The following is a 21,362-nucleotide window of genomic DNA, read 5'->3' on the forward strand; positions in this document are numbered from 1 at the left end:
GGGGTTGTTAGGTAGTCCCCAGATCGCTGCCCGATTATGGCTCCGCTATACGGGACACTTGACAACCGCGCCGACTTCGGCAGCCGCAGTTTAACGAGTTTTATTTATTGCTTCCCTCGTGATAGCGAACGTGTCTCGCGCTGCGGCGCCTACGTCGCCGCCTTTCCTCTGCCCTCTCTTTTCCTTCTGCTTCGAGAAAAATTGTCGTTGACTTCATTTGGCGCTGGTTTGTCTCTCCTGAAACCGCGCAGCGATCTGAGCTGCCGTTTAGGGCGACTTGCGATAAGCTCATGTACACACTTCTCAGAGTCGGTGTTCGCACTAGCGGTATCAATCGCTATAAGCTGGGACGGGACGACTGCGCGGCAAAAAGAATGAAAGTGAAGAAAGACCGCAGAGGGACAGCTTCGGTGGAGGTTGATCGTCACAGAAGACGCACCCTGAAGAATCGCAGTTGTGCGTTTTGCCGTGGAACTGAGGCCCGTGTGCTTTGTGGCGGTGAAAAAAAAAAAAAATGCGAATAAGGAAAAGAACCACCTCATTGGACATTGTCACAGGGACGATCTGCACTGCCGTTCAGGAATTTCTGTTTGATTCAAGACGATTTACTTGCTTAATTATTAGAACATTACCTTATTTAAGTGAAGCTTTCTTGTCGAACCCGCCCGGACTTTGCTGACCATGGCTGCAGCTATAGGTGCATGCTGCTGCTGCCTTGCCGGGTAGCTCACGCACAGGACAGAACTCGTATAACGAATCGGCTTAAATATCGCCATGTATTATACTACCACTAGGATGTGTACCTGTGCCTGGCTCTCTTCTCTGCAGAATTACAGAATGAAACAACAAACGTCACATAAACAGATAGCCTCACTGTAACGAATGTACACCTTCACGCGCATGATACATTTATTACAGCGACGCTTTCTATGGCATGTTGTGTTTGGCGTATCTGCTCGGTGGGTTGTAATCCCGAACAAAGTGGGCCGATCCTAGAGAGAAGCTTTATTTGCTGAACAATTTACTTCGCTGCGGTGGCTTGGTAACCGACAATTGATGACCGTTGAGTTGCTGGACCTCGAGGTCGTGGGTTCGATCCCGGCTGTGGCGGCCGCATTTCTGTGACTGCGAAATTAAATAATAAAAGAAAAAACGCTCGCGTACTTAGATGTAGGTGCACGTTAAAGATTGTCAGGCAGTCAAAATTAATCCGGAGTCCTCCACTACGGCGTGCATAGATCGTATGCGAGGTCGTGGTTCGATCCCGGTGTCGGGCCCGATTTCTGTGACTGCGAAATTAAATAATAAAAGAAAAAACGCTCGCGTACTTAGATGTAGGTGCACGTTAAAGATTGTCAGGCAGTCAAAATTAATCCGGAGTCCTCCACTACGGCGTGCCTCATAATCAGATCGTATGCATGGGCAAAAAAAAAAAAAAAAGAAAGCCCCGAATTTGATTTTTAACCTGCATGTATCTTTTTCCTTTTTTTTTTTCTTCGCAAGCACGACTCCTTTAAATAGAGGCGCGACTGATACGACAGTATCGCGCGCGCTATTGTTACACGCCTTTGGAAGGGTGTTCACCGCTATACCCAGCTTATTTAGGGAACGCACGTGACGTCGAACGTACTGTACCTGCCACCAGCGGTTATAGCGGCGTCGGAGCTGTGTTTCGCGCGTGGAAGAGGAACCAGAAGGGCTCCTCCGTTTCGCACGAAACGCGTCGGCCGCCAGAGAAACAGCCGAGCGAGATGGTGTTCTGCGATATTGTGCGTGCGTGCGTGTTTGTGCATACGGCGACGGCGGCGCCGCATTGGCGCCTGTTCCACTTCGCCGAGCTGCCGCCACAGCATACGAGATCGCCCCAGTGCGTCGCTGCCGCATCCTCCCCTGCTCGCAATGCCTCGCTTGCGATGCGCGGAGAATACTTCTCGCTGTGAGGACGCGCGAGAGCTGCGGCGATGGTGTGGCACTGTGGCAACGCGGCGTTGCCTATTATACACACGCGGTTGGACACTCTCGTACTACGTGGCACGCGGCACTATCGCCGTTTTCGGCCACGCGCGTCTTAGGGAGTGTGCGTGTCGTGTTCCAGATCTCCTGCTCGTAGTATATACAGAGATTCGCAGCCGCGCGATCACTCGCAAATGACACCCGAGTCGGGACGACGGACAAAGTGCCGTTGCGAGCCAGATGAAAACCAGATAGGAAAGGACGATCATCGTACCGTATACATACGGGAAGGACAGTTCAGTGTACGGTGCCGCCGATCTGATATCTGTATATACTTAGTGTGAAAGCGGCTGCGCTTTTTTGAGTTTGATGTGCGTGGAAGAAATGGCGAGCGCGGAGTCGAGTTTTGCTCCCTCTCTCTTTTTTTTTTTCTTCCCTATGCCGACACTAATGACGTCGAAGAACTCATTGGCGGGGCGTGTGACGAACTAAAGAAGATCACTCGTTTTGAGCCGCTCTTCTAATCGTTACGACCTGCCTAAATCCTCTAGGGAAGTCTGGTTTAGGCCGCGTTCTCTCAAGAGAGCTGTTCGCCTCATTGGCCGGCTAATTACAAGACATAAAAGAGAGCACGCACTGTCATTTTACGGCGTCATGCCGGTGAAAGGTATACCGCGCCTCCTCCTCTTGCCGTTGCGGGGTCAGCTGGAAAGCTCGCAGATAAGAACGCATACGCGTTGCATTATAGGTCTATAGCGTAAATATAGGCTTCGGTGTGTAGGCTCCTCGCCGCTTCCAGCAGATAGAAGGCATCTCCTCGCATTCTGGTCGCGTGGTGATTGTTTTTTAACACGAAAGTGTTTTATGCCGGGGTCCACCAAGACTTCACTGACGTATTTCCGTCACGGAAATACGTCATAGAACATAATACAAAGAAAGAAACCAGAAGAAAAAGTTCCACAAACATGCAAAATTTGGAAATCGAACCCACGACCTCTCGGTCCGCGACGATAGATCGCCGAGCGTTTAACCCATTGCGCCACAAACGCATTTGCAGAGAGCTACACAGACGCGCCTTATATATCTAACACTCCTCCGTGTACCCGCGCTCTTGCTCGGGGCGGTGCCGCCGCCTACGAGCAGAAAAGAGAAGTACTGCATTATGACACTAACGCGCACCGACAGTGAACGCTTCGGTGGTCTCAGCACTACGACGCCTCGATGCCAGCATTCGAAGGGACGCTGGCATCAAGAAGCACTACCAACGCGTTCTCGCAGAAGCACTACTAGGTGGCGTTCACCGTACTCAGCACAGCGGAGCGTGGCCTCCGCAATTAGCTCTGAAAATGTTTCTGAAGTTGATCGCGGAGGCTGCAATTACGACGCGCTGTACGCGCTGATTTGACTCGGTGACGATTCAGTTACGTGCTTTGTCTTGCGCGTTGTATTAGTGTGTCAGTTACGTGCTTCGTCTTTCGCGTTGTGCTAGCGTGTGCAGCGTAGTGCAGCTTCCATATGCACGACGGTTGCTCATGGTCATCGACGTTGGTAGTCGTGATGGAGGAGACGTGCCACCAGGCGTCAGCGTGGGTGCATCAACGCCTAAGGGCGCTTTAGCCACAAAACACCAATAGACATTATATATCAATGTGCAATAAACATTACACTACTTCTGTGAAGACACGTTTCACTTTCGTGTTCTATACCGATTCCTATATAAGAGGGATCAACCACATGTTTTTTTTTTATCGATGATCTCCCACATTTTGTGTGCACGTTTTCATTTACCGAGTCTGCAGTACGCCGTTTGCTAGAGTGGGCGGCAATGCAGAGCTCTGCAGTGAGTCCTTGCCACCATCGATTTTAGTAAATGCTTTAGGAACTCTAGCGCCGGAAGTGGTGGCATCATCATCATCATCATCACATTTAATGTATGATGATGATGATGATGATGATGATGGTGGTGGTGGTGGTGGTGGTGAGGAGCGCTGTTCATTGGAAAGAGTGTGTTTGTTCATTCTCAAAATTGCCCGCCGTCTTGGTATCGTATCTTTACTGCACACGTTTGACGGTCTTGTCGCCTTTCGATCAGGGGTAGCGCCAGGATTTTTCTATTGGGGGCGCAGCTATATCATGAGTCTCCCTTTTCGTTCGGGGAGCAGGAGGGCACTCTGTTGCTTTGCGCTTCATGGTGCCAGGACGGAAAGAGGGAGCGAGAGGGGAGCGTGGGGGAGTAGCGCAGGAACAAATATTGGGGAGTCGGCCGCCCTCCTTTAGAGCCGCCCCTGGTGGTGGCATATCGCACCTGGTGGTGGCAAAGCCCCTGACAACAACATATACAGGGTGTTTCAGCGAACACTTTCAAAAATTCTTAAAGCTTGCCTGTGGCAGATAGCCAAATTCTAGTTAATTAGCTGGTCAATGCATAAAGCGACATTTTGTTAAGAATTTAACTGGAACGCCAATGCATTTTTCCGCAAAGTTCGGGAATTAATATCTCGAAACTGGTCTCATGCTGAGAATTAATTCCAAGTGTATCCGCCTTGCGAACTCCCCGGCTACAATTTGTAAATTGCAATATGGGCCATCAGATAATTAGTTAAAAACTTAATTAGGGAATTTTTGTTAATTCGTCGATTATGCATTTCAATTTTTTGTGCAAGTAATGTCCGCCTCTTCGAGTAGACCAGCTCATTAACTAGAATTGGGCTATCTGCCACAGGCAAGCTTTAAGAATTTTTGAAAGTGTTCGCTGAAACATCCAGTATATCGTCGATGTTGCCTGGCGTTGTTTCGCGAGTTTCTCTGATTCCTTCCTGGATTTCATTTGTTTATCAATTCACCCTGCGTGTCTTATCTCCTTTCCTCTCGAGTTGCCTTAGCAACTGCGGATTCTTTAAATACGCGCCAGAAGGCACCCGTACGTGCGCTCAGCTTATCACCTGCGATATTGCCTTCGCCATTTCGCGACGCGTACGAAATTTCTGTCACAGCTGTCACTGTTCGCTGAAGCGCTGTTGGCGCCGTATACGACGGGCGTGCATGGTACTTATACCCTCCTGAGACCCGAAGGCAGCTCGAGGGCACAATCGCCTTGCAATGTCGGTTATTACTGACTGGTATGTTGCAAGCGTGGAAAACCAACTCTTTGTTTGAATATCACGGTTGGATGCCAGAAGCAGGACCTCGATGTACGTGGACAAAGTGACCTTCTCCTCGTTTTGATATGGCCGGCAAAAACTGCCTTTGTTGGTATAAACCGATAAAGGACGATGCAGCATCGTGTGGTGGGTTGCAATGTTTGTGCGGCATGCTGGATGTTCATGTCGTTTCGCTGTATTCGAAACGCACTTCATGTTTGATTTTCGTCTGTCAATTCGTCAATTTTTCGTCAATTTTATCGAAAGCTGGCGGCACGAAAATAACCAAACCACTTCCATACACTTCATACTCGGTATGAATATTTTACGTTATAGTTGCTGTATTAACTCTGAAAAGTACTGAAGCCAGCGTGCAATATAATGCTGCTAATTCCAGGTGCTTTCCTTAGATGCACCAACTTTTATAAAAATTGCCCTTGGCAGATAGCACAATTCTAAACCTTGAGCTAAATTATTTGATGAGGCGCGCCCATTACATATACGTGAAATCAAAATGCTTAATTGAATAACTAACATAATTACATTAATTGACTTTTAATTAGTTACTTCAGGACACATATTTTAATCTACCCATGCATATTCATTTGGAACGAATTCTTAGTGCTACACCAGTTTCAAGATATTAATTTTCAAAGTGTCCGACGAAATGCATTGGCGTTCCAGTTACTTTGTGCTTCAATGCATAAAACAGCGTTTTCTTTAAAAATAAGTGCAACAAGCGTGCATTTTTACCGCAAGTTTTACCGCAAGCCGGTGCCATCTTCGGAATTCGTTCCAAGTGGATACGTCTTGCAAACTCACTGGCTACAATTCGCAGATAGAAATATGTGCCGCAGAGTAATTACTTACACAATAATTTGTGTAATTATGTTAATTATTCAATCGAGCATTTTGATTTCTCGTGCAAGTAATGGCCGCCTCATCGAGTAGCTCGAGGGCTAGATTTGTTCTATTTGTCACAGGCAATTTTAAAGTTAGAGAAACGCTTTTCTTAGCTCACCAACGGATCGAATGTTACATTGCACTGTGCACGAAAGGATGGGAGAAGAATGTGCGACCGCTTCCTGGACGGCGTACAAACTCAAGGCCGCCGTACTGCTTTTTATTTCCCCTTTCGTCGCATTGCACGCTGCTTCCATGGCTGCACGGCGTTGATTGGGGCGGACAGGGGGGGGGGGGGGGGGGGGAGTCGTACGTGAATAAGGAGGTCGTCACGCGCACTGATATCGACGACGCTTGCACGCATGCGTATAGCAATGTCGCCACTGCGACGCGCGCCTTCGTGTTGACACCGTCTACACCGCATCCGAGTCGCGTATGCGTCGCCGCACATCCGGACAGCTCACCATGCGAACACGCGCTGCACTTGAATGCCTGAATGCGAGGCTGAAAAATAAATAGAAACAGCTACAAAGAAGATACATTTTCCTCGAGCAGGTCTACGGTAGTGTATCTGAGTATAACATATGGCTGGAATAAACATCGTGGTTGAAAAACGTTATGCAGATCTCACGTGCTGTGGGAATCGAAGTTATGCGAAGCATTTTGCAGGTAGCTGGCTGTCACACACCCCGTGAACGAGGCGCCAACGCCGGGCCAAATTCCAAAGCCGACTTATCAGCTTACGAAAATAACCCCACGAAAGCAAGGACAATAAGGGGGGGTGCGCCAGCGAACGCCGGTTGTAGACCAAAGACCGAGTCAGAGCCCAGAGTTGTCAAAACACAACAAAATATATTCTTCAAACAAGGCAGTTACATGCACACGTGCACACTTCGGCTAGACACAACACAATGCAATTCAGATGGGTGTTAACAAAACACTGGAAAATAATTAACGACAAGCACTAAGAGTCCAACATGCGTACAGTACAGAATGAAATAGTCCACTCACCCGTGTTGGTCTTGAGCCGGACGATCTCGGCGTATCTCGAAGAAGGATCTTCTTCGGAAATGCAGACGCTCGAGGAACTCGTCGACTAGCTTGCCGGGGAATCCCCTTCTTCCGCAGACGATCAGTCTTCACGTCGCATTTCTTCACCGACGCGGTCTGATCCTCTTGAGATTCCCGCACGGCGCTTTTATTGCCTTCGCCGGCGTTTCTGGAACCTTCCGACGGAGTCGTGATCCCGTAGCATGAACAAAGCCTGGTAATCTTCTAGACATTTCTCGCGTTTTCGACCGCGGCAGTCCGAGCGTCGTCGAGGAGGGTGGTGACTCATCTATGGGCGCAAGCCGGGTTGTCGTGCTCCCCCCCCCCTCTCTCTCTGCTTGCCGAGTGCGAGGGTGTTTCGGCGCACGCTCTCTCTCTATCTCTTACCGTAGCTTTCGCGTATATTGTCGAAGCTTCTAGACTCCGTTGATCGCGTCGGCTGTCTGTGGCATATGCACTCTCTCTCTCACTCCGTCGAAGTGGCCCCGGGGCCGGCTTGCTTCTTCGCTGGCTTGAGCGGCGCGCGCCTTGATTTAGCGCACTTTTGTGACACTGGCTATGGCGTCAACCCTACAGTTGCTTTTGCCTCGACCAGCTCTTTGACATCTCTCGAGGAGTTCGAGCAAGCGTTCGTTGTGGACCTCGGACATGTTGATGGTGAGGAGGAGCGTGGGCTTGCCTATATAGCTGCTCGATCATTGCGAATACGTTCCTCTTCCTTTACGCCCAGTAGTCCCACAGTAATACGCCATCCTCGAGATGCTCAAGTAAACCCCTGAGGAAAGCAAAGCTTCATTTGACGGACTTCACGTGTTCGGTCACGTGTTCAAGGATGACAGCGCCCGTGCATCGGAGCTGTAAAGTGTATGTAGGAATGAAGCATAGAAGGCCGTATACACGTACTCTGCCCTAGAGCTCCAGCGCAACTGCTTAATAAGCCTGATATATTTTTTTTCTATATTTTCTGTCGTCATTCCTGCCCCCTGTGTTCGTTCCCCAGTGCGGGGCAGTCAACCGGAGATATCACCTGGTTAACCTCCCCGTCTGTGCATGTACCTCTCTTTGTGGAGCCTTAAGGGGTGGTGCCCGCTATTTTATTAAGGTCGCTAACTACCATTTCAATACATTGCAAATTTCGTTGGTGCTGAGTGTTTTACTAATAAAAACCAGCATATTTTTTTTGCATTTGTCACGTATCATGCACACATGTTGGTGTTCCGCACAATGCATGCACATTACGCGATCCTACTGGCTTTCCTACTTATTATTATTATTATTATTATTATTATTATTATTATTATTATTATTATTATTATTATTATTATTATTATTTATCATTTTGTTTTAGCACGTGCGTCAAGGGGCTTAGCGGGTAGCCACGCAGGTGTCTGCATGCTTGGATGTTCTCGATGTCGCGTATATAGCGAAAAACAGTGATGTGGCCATATGTAGCGTGCATGGGTGCCTGCAACGAGAATGTGCCGAGGGTCCTTCTGCTGACTCATAACGTGATTATTTGACGACTGGTTGCCTGCAAGGAACTCGCAGTGCCCGTAGAGTCATTGCGTCTCATCAATTTTTAAATATCGCGGGCCTCGTATGCCGACGGCGATAAACTTCGCATCTCCAACGAGAAAGAAAGAAAAAAAAAAAAACTTACTGACAGAAATCTGCTGCTCCGCGCCACGTTTACCGCCGTGTCGGTGGTGTTCGACCCCGTCGCTTTGTCCGCTGTTTCATTACTTCATAGCCTATGTATTATTTTATTTTCCTTTTGTTTTTGTGTGAAGTGGGTATTTTTAGCTGAACGAGTATTTCCCGCTCGTATTCTTTCGCTTCGTTGATGACTGCAGGGATGTCACAGAACGCAGCCGTGTTCTATCGGTGTTGTTACCGCTACACCAATCGATCGACTGATCGATCAGTGAGTTTAGTTATCGTTCGATCGAATGTGATGTCCTATAAAGCTATCGGCTAGCTAGCTGCCTGTATAAGGAAGGAGTCCCCTTAGCTTCCGGATTAAGTTGTGCCGCCTGAGGCGCTATCGATGTCCCACGAAATTTTGGCATATGCACAGCTACAATCATATGAAGGAAACGAACAGTGAAGCCAGGAAAAGCGTAGGGAAGATTAACTGTTGTATGTATTTTAATTAAATGTATAAATAATAAGGTAAAGGTGAGTAATAATGTGGGAGGCAAACCCTAGCTGCTTCCTCTGAGGATTCATTTTCTGCGCATGGTTTGACGGAGAATGGAGCCTCTCATCGCCGCTTTTATTTCCCTCGATGTTAGCGTGTAGGCAGGTGCTTCTTCGGTTCAGCTCCATCGCAGCGCCGCCACTACACGGTCTGGTGACGTATTCTGCGACGATCCACTTCGGCGATACTATCGCCTTGGCCATCAGGCTGATTGGCTGGTTGAGCGAAATGGATGAGCTCATCAGCACGTAGTGCCCAACCAGCCAATCAGCTCACCCGATTTTGCTCGACCAGCCAGTCAGCGCGCGCCTGACGGCCAAGGTGTGGCCAAGCTAGGCGATATAGCATCGCCGCAAGTGATTGTCGCAGAATACGGGCCCCGGTGTCGAACCTGCGATCACGTACTCCGGCAGCAGAACGCGCCGCATCTGCTCAGTCAACGCGGTTTGTGCAGCTCCGAACACCCCGATGCCGCGCGCCACTGTTCGTGTTTATATTTGCCACCACGTTACGCCTACAGTTAATGCACACAGGTACGCTTCGCACTGCCTACTGCATGCAGAAGTCGCGAGGTCGACGAGCACCATACCGATATATAGCTCGCCATAATTGAGCGGCCGCGATAGGTGTTCGCCGCGCGGCGCCTACGTATATAAACGGTTGAGACTCGTTTTCTCTCGGCCTGTATACGCGCGTATCAACGCTCTCAATTTAATCTTCGCGTGCATGCGCTCGGATGATGCATGCGCTTCGCCTGCGGCGCTGCGCGCATGTACGCGCGATACATGCGACTTGCGCGCGTCGAAGCCTTTTGCAGCGCTCTATAATGGCCACTCCCGCCTCATATGTATAGCGTTGGCGGGGAGAGATGAATAATTGTACTCACGGCGCGTTGGTCGGCGCTCGGCCTTCCATATTGGGGCGGTGCGGTGCAAATTGCGAGGCCCGAAATGTTTCTCCCTCGCGAGCGTCCTGTTTCTCTGTAAGCGGGGGGCCCCACTCCGTGTTGTTTACGGCGCTGGTTTCGTTAGCGCGCCGTGTACATATATCCGCGGAATCATCGCGAGATATCACACTGAGAGAGAGAGAGAGAGGGTGAGAGGAGAGGGGGGAGGCAGTTTGTTGGCCACTTTGCTGCGGCTTGGTTTCATTTACCGTTTTTACATATCCTGTGGTGTGATAAAAAAACAAACAAACAGGATTCTTAAATCGAACACGTACACAGCACATGTGCCACAAGGCATAGGTCGGCAGCATAAGGGGACACTCACTCGCACGCGGCTATAACCAATGTTCTTGCAGTCTTTGTACTCGCTCACCGTCATGTGGACTCCCTCTCGTCGACACTAACTGGTGAGAAAATTGGGCTGCGATGAATGACCTGTGATGAACATAGTTGCAACTTTTGCTTTAGGTCCACAGATCGGTGCATTCCGAACAACAAGCACGCTCGCTCACCAAGGTGCTGTACTCTTTGCCGTGCAGTGGAGCTCTTTTGCGCGAGCAATTCGTCTCGAGGTGATCAAGATTGACTCATTTCACTGTCTGTACAGAAGCTGTTAACGCTTATACCATGGGAATGTGTTCAAAAACAGTGACACGCACATCGACCGCTGGCCGAGCGGAGCGCTTTGCACGGCCATGCACAGTATATACGTGCTCGCGTTCACTTTGTTCTCACCTTATAAGCACACCGGGCTCCTATATAAATATAGGCGTGAACTCTCCGCCCCACGCCGAGTGGAGCCGGACGAATCGGGAAGACGGCGTGCTGCACGATGTGACGGCTACTGGGAATAGACGGGGTAAGGCAGTGCGCACTACAGCGCAGTATATATAGGAGTGCAGAGAGAAGGCGAGCGAAGGGAAGGGTGTAAAGCGTCGGACTAAACGGGGCACTGCTTAGACTTGACCGGCGTGCAAGCGGGCATTCGATCGCTGATGTTGTGTGTGTGTGTGTGTGTGTGTGTGTGTGTGTGTGTGTGTGTGTGTGTGTGTGTGTGTGTGTGTGTGAGAGAGAGAGAGAGAGAGAGAGAGAGAGAGAGAGAGAGAGAGAGAGTTGTTCCAGGTTCTGGGAGATACTTACGGTATACATGCAACTTACAACATTATCTATGTGACGGATGCCGTTACTTGTCGGAAAGTGACAATCTCTGAAGGCCGCATGCACTTCGCTTGCAGGGCTACTCGAGCTTAAAGATGCAGGACATTTTCAGCCCGTCGTTAAGCACCACCCGCACGTTGCGCACTACGAAAGTGCTGTTGGCTTTTCTAAAACCAAGCGCCATTGCAGAGAAAGAGGCAGGAGCCAGTCCTCCGAGCGTGCCTTCCTAGTCACCGTCAACTCATATATATCCTCCTATGTCCCATGCATAGTGTGTCAATTTTTAGCTGCACGAAATTTTTTAAAATTGCCTGTGGTAGATAGCACAATTCTAACCCTTGAGCTACATTACTCGATGAGGCGGCCATTACTTCTACGAGTAATGAAAATGCTTAATTGAATAATTTACATAATTACACTAACCAACATTTTAAATAATTATTTTACGGCAGATATTTCAATCTACGAATTATAGCCAGTGAGTTTGCAAGGCATATCGACTTGGAACGAATTATGAGGATGGCACCGGTTTAGAGAGAGAGAGAGAGAAACACTTTATTTTCATGTTGGGTGGGGTAGTGAAAAGGCCCTCAGTCCAGAGCCTCGCTTGCGGCATTCTTCAGTGCAGCACCGATAAACGCCGCAAGGTACCGTTGGTCGTCGGTGCTGGTGGCTTCTGCCAGCCACCCGGCATAGGGTTTAAGGCGGAGGTATCACTGTCGCCATCTTGCGTGTAGTTCAGATTCTCCCACCAGGCGACGCCACTGAGTCATGTTTGGAAAAAGCGAAAAAAAAAAAAAAAAAATCTGCTCTTCGCCGCCGCAGCATGCCCCGAGATGGCCCTCTTGCGACGCGGCGACAGGTGATTCGCCGAATTGAGGAAAAGTCCCCCTCCCCCCTTCTTTTCACGAGTTGTCCCTCGCACCATTGTTGTTTTGTTGCTGCGCGTGGTGGTTTTACCCCCACTGATACTTTCAACAATAGCTCGCTCAAACTTTGTAAAATCTTCAGTGCCGATGATGGTGGCAATTAGTGGTTCGCCACTGCCACTTTTGACGTGGCCGTCAGGTGAGTGCAGGCCGCTGCTTCGACAGCCGTCCCACGGCAGATGGCCTGCAGACCAGTGCTCACTGCAGAACCTTGAGTGTCGTTGATCGTCAACAAGTTTTGTTTCTTTCTCTTCCAAGTGTATTTCTTTAGCATTTTTCAAAGTGCGGACCCGCTAAACGAAGGCTCTAGGCTTGAAATGGTCACTGTTGCTTTGTGCCTATAAAGATAAATAAAGGAAAAGGAAGGAAATTGCTACGGACCGCAGTAACTGTCTAGCGTAAGCCCCGTTTACATGAATGCGACAGTGTCACATCGCATCGCATTTCTAGCGCTTCGCATTCATGTAAATAGCGGTAATGCAATGTGCCAGGCGAGGGTAGATTTACGGGCGCTAGTCGACTCTCGCGGAGCATGTAAACGCAGGGCGCCTAACAAGACCTTTGATGACAACCGTGAAGCTACTGAGAGGCGACGCTACTGAGAGGGGAGAAGGGAGGCGAGGTCGCCTAACAATACCTTCGATGACAACCGCGAAGACGCTACCGAGAAACAAGCGATAGCCGAGGGGGGCCTCTAAATACCGCCGTGCCCCTTGTCACCGACCCGACAGTGGCCACTGCGCTCTCTCCACAGCTCTAGCCACTCTAGTCATTCAAGTGGCGCTACGTTCTCTGAGCTTCATGTAAACGGCGTCGCATCGCCTTTCCCAAATGCGCTTGGGAATGCGATGCGCCACTTTCGCATTCATGTAAACGGGGCTGTAGTCTGCTGACGCCTGAACGGCGATCCGCAGTGGAGGAGAGGTGGCGGTAAAAGAGTAGGGGTAAAGGTTAGTATAGAGTAACAACGAAATATTTAGCTTTCACTCGCACATACAGCATAGAAAGTGAAAGCGCGCGAGGGGAGCCGACGATCACGGCTCAATCTGGCGCCCGCAAAAGAGGGAAGCTAAGAGGAAGCCGCCTTCCGTTGCGCGAAAGGCCGTGCGGGGATGGGAAAGAGGCGGCGTTGCTCTCCGACAGCTTCCGCGCATTTCGTGACCGCGCGCATGGGGAACCGACATCCGAACACTAGCTCAGGGCCGGTAGTTTGTAGCGATGCCTCATGACTTATTCTATACCAGTCTTATCATCCACCGCTCACGGCCGGCTGATCCCGTTGACAACGCGAGCGGACCATCGCGCTGACCACTGACAAAGCGTGATAAGCGCGAGAAGGCATTATTACCGGAAAGGCATCGCTACAAAATACCGGCCCAGCTTATGCAAGAGGCCCACCGAGAAGGCACATAGAAGCGACTGTGTTACAGCGAAGCTGTTGCATGCTAGGTTGCGCGTCCGTGTACACCGGAAGTAGGCAACTATTTTGTGGCGTCTCGTTCACTTGGTATACCAAAATTGGCAAGGAAAGAGAGAAAGAAGGTAAGAAAGAAATCACGTGTGGCTCATACCCGCGTTGGATAGGGGGGTATGATCCTCCGAGAGCAGGAGCGGCAGAGATCTCGTCGGCGTCGCGCGAACGCCTCGGCAGAACATCGGGCCCGCGATGCGGAGCGTATCGTGGGCGGACTTGGCGCAGCAAATGCACTACTTGACCATCGCGCCGGGCGAAAACAAGATGCTGGTTTTCTTGATTTTCGACGAACATGCCGAGGACGCTCAATGTTTTCAATAATGATAATATATGAATTCACTATAGCAACATTCACTACAGCAGACCTACCATTGTCACAGCTTCGCGGGCTTCCATCTTCACAGTAGTGGAAGGGCTCTGAATTTTTTTGTACTAGTTTGGAGTTTCTTCATCACAGGGTGCATTGACAAAGAAGCGCAACATGATGTGCAAAAGCTAAGTATTTAGTTCTGGTGCAGAACTCGATGCATGTTTGTACTTTCAGTGCCGCACAAGATTTCCCGTTGTGTCGTAGGCGTAATGCGTGCATTATTTTCAGCTGTCCACATAGCTGACATGTAAAATAATAAAGAAATAAAACAAAACACAGAAAGTGACGGGAATGGAAGAAGCGTTATGATTACGATGGCCATCGCAAGCACTCGCGCACAGCCTTGCGCGCAGCCCTCAGAAGTTGTGCATGTTTCGCCGACAGCCGTTTTCGTGACACAGGCGTTCAATACCAAGTCCTCACATTATCCTATGGCATAAGATCACATGATCTACACAAGCAGGGACTGCATAAACAAATTATTTGCGAGAAGTAATTCTTATAATAGTCATCGAACTATATAGTGTAAATTGTGCGCGTGTTGTCTGCCTTTTTCGCGCTGTCCATGCTTTCATTTATCTCTCTCTCTCAAATTTTGTCTGCTGAATTCGGAGACTTTCGAGCGCATGTGAGATTGTATTCTGTTGTGCACACTGTTGTGCATGCAATGGCGGAAAAGAAATGGCGGAAAACTCTGCTCGGTCGGCTGCCATGCACCACAACAAGCAAACTGCAGTCACTACAGTGATTTTCAAAGGTACGATGATCACTCAAAAAAGTAAGTGGGGGTGGGACCACTATGCGAGTGCGATGATTACGCGGATAAATACGATGTACCTTTCAACGAGAAAACCACCTAGTGGTAATCACGTGTTTCAAAACTTCAAAACATTTGTTTAGTAGCACGTGGCTTTGAATGCAGCAGGTCACGCACCCATCAGCACTTTTCGCTGCAGTCTGTAAGGCTCGCTCATTGTTTGCTTCTAATGCTATCGTTCCACCGGCGTCGCGTACAATAGTCAAACACAGCACCCTGCCACACACGTCGCACCTCATCGCATGGGGAAAGCAAGTTTCCCGATATCGTCGTACAAGCCTGCAAAATAGAAGGGGCGAGGGCAATTTGCAATTCTCCTTGGCACAATGGTCTAACCTGCTGGCGATCTGGCATGCACTCACGATGTACCGTGCAGGGCGCTTTCTTTCTTTCTTTCTTTCTTTCTTTCTTTCTTTCTTTCTTTCTTTCTTTCTTTCTTTCTTTCTTTCTTTCTTTCTTTCTTTCTTTCTTTATTTATTTTTCTCCCCGCAGCCACAAGTTAGTGAACTCGTGTAGGACTATATTGAAGGCGTGGTTGCAGACACGTGTGCTTGAAGGAAGTGGGGGAGGCGCCGTGACTAGACTGAGCCAAACACTCAAACCTGGAGAAAGAATTCCCTCCGCGTTTTGCCCGCTTTGTAATGTTTAGGGGCGCCACATTTGACAAACGTTGGAACTGACGTGAAACAGCTTGATATCTTTTTGCACAGATGGCGCCACCACCGAAAATCGCCTGTGAGATTTATTATTTATTTAAAATCTTCTGTTTCAAGCACTGCTTAGTAAAACTCGTGAGTGCTAGTAATTGCATGACACTGTATGGTTATAGTAATGTGCAACAATTGTTGTGAATTAGCGTTTACATGAAAAATAATGTCAATTTGCACGGACCTGGTAAGCAGATAAATTAGCTAAATTCACTACTCCCCTCTAGATTCCCTAATTAACATAAGCAAATTTTCTCTTCATAGAAATGGAGATAAGGGCTTGCTGCTTGATTATTGAAAATTTCAGAGTTTCACCTCGAATAGTTTTGTCCCGTCGCCGGTAATGCGTGACCAAGTATAGTCATAAATTGCCAAATGTAAGTAATAATACCTCACAAACTGTTCATTAGAACACAAAACAACTTTGCATAGATGATAAGTACACTGTAGCCTAGAAAACCACTAAATATTGTTGTCCTGAGTTTAAAAGGAAAAAAGATATTCATTCATAAACTTTTGTAGTTTTGCCCATTTTTATTGGCGCCTATATAAATTTCTAATTGCTTTACACGCAATTTCTCTTCATAGAAACCTTGTATAACATTTCATTTAAAGACACAGCAAATTTCATTTTGTTATGTTGAACAGTTTAGTCGGAATGGCAGTACAGCGGAGGCTAGTACAGCAAAAACGCCGTTTTTTGCTCCCACTGTTTTGACTGCCGTTAGGTGACGCTTCAGGCTAGGCAATAATACTAGGTATCATTCGAAAGCGCAGAAAGTAAGCTTTCAAACGCAATAACGTTTACATTTGTCCAATGAACGCAGGAAGCACAGTGCGTCCGCAAACAATGACTAAAATGCCGAGCGCGTGCCGCCGGCATTTTAGTAGGGGCAGGCTGGGGAGGTGGGGGTGGTCCACAGGACCAGAGGATATGGGATGTGTTCGGGTGTTCGCCACAGTGTCGGCACGGTGGGGGATCCTCAGGTAATAGCCCGCGGAGAAGGTGCATTCGAGCTGGCGTAGGGAGTGTTTCACTCTGGGCCTGACGGATGAGTACACCCTGATCACGAGTGAGCTCTTTGCTAAGCTTAGGAAACTTTCGCCTTGCATCTTGATAAGGCCGCAGAAGCAGAGGAGCCCACCTTGTCGTCTGGGCTGGTTGCGGAATGTCGGGCGCCTGGTTCAGAGTCTCGCAGGCGAGCTGATTAGCTCTTTCATTTCCCGGCATCCCGTCGTGACCAGGTATCCAGATGATTTCTAAAGGCTCCTGTAGGTGCTCTTGCATAAGTGTGGAAATGTGCGCCGGGACATCGTTGTGCAACAATTTTCTGCAAGCCGCCATGGAGTCGGTAAATACGATTCGTGGGTAGGCTGAGTTGCTAGGGGGCATATGTTTGATCGCGATTGCGATGGCCGTCAGCTCCGCTAAGGTCGTATCTGTCTCTACCGGTTTAGAGATATGCGCCGTCAAAATTACGGTAAAAATGCACAGTTGTTCCACTTAATTTTTCAAGAAAACGCTGTTTTATGCACTGAAGCACAAAAGTAACTGGAATGCCAATGCATTTCGTCGGACATATTGAAAATTAATATCTCGAAACTGGTGTAGTCCTGAATAATTATTTCCAAGTGGATTCGCCTTGCGAACTCACCGGCTACCATTCGTAAATTGAAAACGTAAAGTAATTAATTAAGAAGTTAATTAGTGTAATTATGCTAATCATTCAAATAACCGATATGATTTATCCTATGTAATGGCCGCCTCATTGAGTAATTTAGTTGAAGGTTTAGAATTGTGCTATCGCCACACTGCAGGTAATCTTTACAAATGAGGTATAAAAAAAAAAAAAGAGTCACCTGGTATACCACCGGTGTTCCCTCTTCACAATCACATTATTCTGGTTGTGCGTGTCTGTGGGTGTACATGGTAACCCGTTAAGACGTCGTCACGCGTTTTCTCGAATGCCACGGCACGGTTCGAACTTTGTAGCTTCCATTGGGCTTGGACGTGACGTCACGGGCGCCATATTGTAGAACCCCGCACAGCCTTCGCTGCATTGCTGAAGATAAGATAGCGCATCGGATTAGGCACGAGTATGTTCGCTGCGATAGTGGTTCGCCGGCACGGAGGCTGATCGACGGCCTCAATGCAAGCCATGGGTAGGTGCAAGAGCATGCAGTGTTACTATTGAGGTGTCTTCGAGTGAGTTGCTGATGTGTGTTGACGTCGTGGCATTACGGCGATCACTACGCAAACAGATTTATATTATTATTAATCACGTGACCATGTATAAACACCACACAGGTAGAAAGAATAGTGGGCCATATAGTAATGGCCTTCTGAAACACACAGCCGCTCTAAGAGGAGACAGAGAAACAAAAAATTGAGAGAGGAGAGGAAGGAAATCAGCGTCTGTGTGGAAGAAGGCTATGTAACTGATGCTGCTTGGTTAGAAGTGTGCGTCCAGCGTGAACTGTGAGAAGGGTGCACGCGCAACGCAAATTATTGAAGTTGAGAACACTGGACCGGTGTCGCTGTTAACGTAGACAAATAATCAGGCTTGCGCCCGACACCACTACGACGCGACAGTTTCAAGAGCGGCCACTATTTGCAGTTTCCTTAGGTAACTCGAGGGCAGTAGCGAGAGGGACCGGGTCTGAATCACGAAGCCAGCCTCTTAATCATCAATATTAAACTGTATCTCACAACTGTAACAAAGCAGCTCCCTTGGGAGCTTTTCTTAGCGCACTTGGCACGTCGCCACAAGATACACCGCTCAGCATTGTTCATCAATGCATTATATATGACGTGCACTACCATACAACTTGCAAGGCAACTTTTTTATTCAACCGCCGAGTAATCCTACCTACGGTATGCCGCTGTCGCGGAGCGATGTGAACAGCTTATCCCGGTGACGGATTCCCTTAAAAAAATCGATATATTGCTGAAGAGGAACTGATACATTGCTGATATATTGCCCTTCTGGGAATCCTGTAGCTATGTATTGCAGTCGCCATTCCAGAAAGAGCATTATTCCACATAATTTTTGTGGTAGCTACCAGATAGCAACTTCTACTGTACTGTTTCGTGGTGTAGTTACTATACTAGTGTGTTGTAAGCAGCGGTATTTTTTTTTTTTTTTCTGCTAGTGCAGCTCCATTGCCTCTTCGTTATTTTGCTGTTCATTTATTGACACTCCCCTGCGTAACGATAGCCGGGATTCCAAACGAAAATATTGGGCTGTCGCTGCTGTGTACGGGAACTTATGTGGCATATGCCTTCGGGTCATTGGCTCCGCAAGTTGACTTGTATGTTCCCCACGAGATTCATTCGTTGATGGTTCTACCACCTTAAAGCGACGGCGCCGTCTTGGATTATACTAGGTGCTTTTGATCAAAGGTCTCCGGCTGTACTCTCACCAACTAGACGCAGGTTGAATGAAGCTGACGGGATCGAGCTTTCGAACGGTGCCGCGCAAACCTCGTGCAGCGATGCCTTCCACGCTAGTAGCGCTACGCGCCGCCAGGCGCCGCCGGCATCGACAGCGATTCCGTTCTCTCCTTGTTTCGACGTCATCCTCTCGCAGCCGCTCTCACCGCTCCCTCACTGCGCGTTCCGCGAGAACCCATTTTGCTCTGCCGGCCGGCGGAAAGAGCGAGTCGGGTGGCTGTGCGGGCCGCCGCTCCTCTCTTTTCCGCGCGGCCCTCCCCATTGAAAGTAGTGGAAGAACGCGCATCTCAAGTTTTGTGAGACAGTCGCCGAAGCGGTTTACCGCTTGTGACGTGATTTGTTCGCGCCCCGGTGCGCGCGATATTGTGACCGCCGTGTGCTGTCTGCCGACGCCGGCGCGTGCTTTTCTTGCGGCGATTAGTGGCCGACTGCTGCCGGCGCCCGAAAGGAGAGAGAGAGAGAAGGGACAGCGTGGATGCAGGAGCCGCGCTCGGATGCTGCGCCGCTCTGTGCTCCGCTCTCGGCCGTGTTATTGATCGTCGGCACCGTGCGACGCATTTTCGGGCCCTGCGCTTCGACCTCCCTCCGGGGGCTCGCGTGTGTGACGTCGTCGCCGCCTGTGCGGAAAGAGCGACCCGTGGATACACTCTTCGGGCCGACCGGCAACCTGTGGAGAGCCGTGGTACGTGCGTTCACTACTGTGCCATTCATTGTCCGGGTGGTGTCACAGCGGCGTTATGTCTTGCGAAGGCTGTCAGCAGCAGGCAGGCTTTGTCGGGCGCTGTATGGCGGTGGATATCGGTTTGTGTCGTTGCTCTCTCTCTCTATGTGTGTGTATATCTGCCAAGGTAAGCGAGTACGGAAGTGTCATCTTCGTGGCTGCGCGTGCGAACAAGATTTAGAGCAGAGTACGTAACTACCTCAAGCGATGACAGGGAACCTTACTGCTCTTTTTTTTTAATAATTGCCACAACAGCACTGTCCAATTATCATGGCGGTTTGCTATAGGTTACCATATATATTAACTTCCGTTTGTCGCTTATTCGGCGCAGGTATAGAGGCTCGTTCATCTATACATTCTTTGAATGCCTCAATATAGTTTGTGTAGATTCGGCGACTGGCGAAGTGCGTTAGCACGCGTTCTTGCACTGCTGTAAGCGAAGGTCGCAAGCTGCGCGCGTACCTGAAACGACGAAGACTTTGTAGACCGTACGGGATCAAACGCATGCATATACAGGTGATTCATCAAATATTTACGTTGGGAGTGCACCTTGCACTGTAACCTGGATGCTACCGCGCGCCCGTTCGCTTGATGTGTATATTTTTTCTTTTTCCTCCTGTATGGGAGGGACAGGGGCGCGCCCATGACATAGTTTTGACATAATTATGTGTCGCAACGTTCCTGCACTGCTCCTTGCATTATTTTGGCGTTAATTTGGTTTAACGTTTACTGTATGATCGCCCCAATATGGCTCTCTCTCTCGAGAGAGAGACTCGATGGCTCTGCTGTGCCACGCCCGAAGTTCACCGAAGAAAGGAGAGTTACGACGGGTCGTCCATGTGTGTCAATCCAGCTTGTTTCCCTGCACTGTAAGCGACCGTGCACCGTGTGCAAGAAAGAGGTACTGTACTATCAGATATCTAATTGTCCCCACAGAGAGCGAGAGAGACATAACGCATGTGCTTATGTATTCGTTTCGTTGTCCCTTCTCGCTACAGCGGAAAAGTGGGAGACACCTTGCACACGGCATCTAAAAAAAAAAAAAAAAAAAGGGTACGCGCGTTTGCTCGCCGAAATTTATTGCGCCACTGTCTCTTTATGAAACCAGGGAGGTATTGAAAGCAAATAAGTCCATGGGATAGAGGCTTCGCATTTTATTCCGAACAAGTGAACACGGTGTAAAAGCGCACGGGTAATAAGAGCCGTGCCGGCACGTGAAACAAGATTAAGCGACTAACGGCTGTGACCAAGCAAGGTTTGTGAGATCTGGTTATGGCGACATATATTCCAGCGAGAAAGCGTAAGCTTCCACAACGCGGACTCCTCATTTTCGTGTTACCAACATCGGTGACCACGTGACATTCGAACGGCCGGATAAGGCAGGGCGAAGGGAATACGTACCGAGTCTCGCGAAGCAGGAAATTCTTATTGCTCTATCCGTCGTTTACGTACGCGATTTATGCGCTTATCGTCGTCATATGCATGCGTGTACTGCGACGAAACACCTAACCGCCTCTTCCTTGACCCTCTCACAAACGTG

General features: G+C 49.0%; 1 protein-coding gene across 3 annotated transcripts in view; it reads left to right on the forward strand.

Annotated features, from left to right (window-relative positions):
• LOC119456221 (mucin-5AC) overlaps positions 1 to 21,362 on the forward strand; it is a 148,350-nt gene that overhangs the window by 17,161 nt on the left and 109,827 nt on the right. The window contains exon 1 of one of the 3 annotated variants that reach the window (XM_037717861.2): positions 19,275 to 19,783. The exons of the other annotated variants lie outside the window; for them this stretch is intronic. The gene's annotated coding sequence lies outside the window, so the exon portion shown is untranslated. Of the gene's footprint in view, positions 1 to 19,274; positions 19,784 to 21,362 lie in introns of those variants that run through there. 3 annotated transcript variants of the gene reach the window in all.

Source organism: Dermacentor silvarum, chromosome 6, assembly GCF_013339745.2.
Source record: "Dermacentor silvarum isolate Dsil-2018 chromosome 6, BIME_Dsil_1.4, whole genome shotgun sequence".
Taxonomy (NCBI): Eukaryota; Metazoa; Arthropoda; class Arachnida; order Ixodida; family Ixodidae; genus Dermacentor; species Dermacentor silvarum.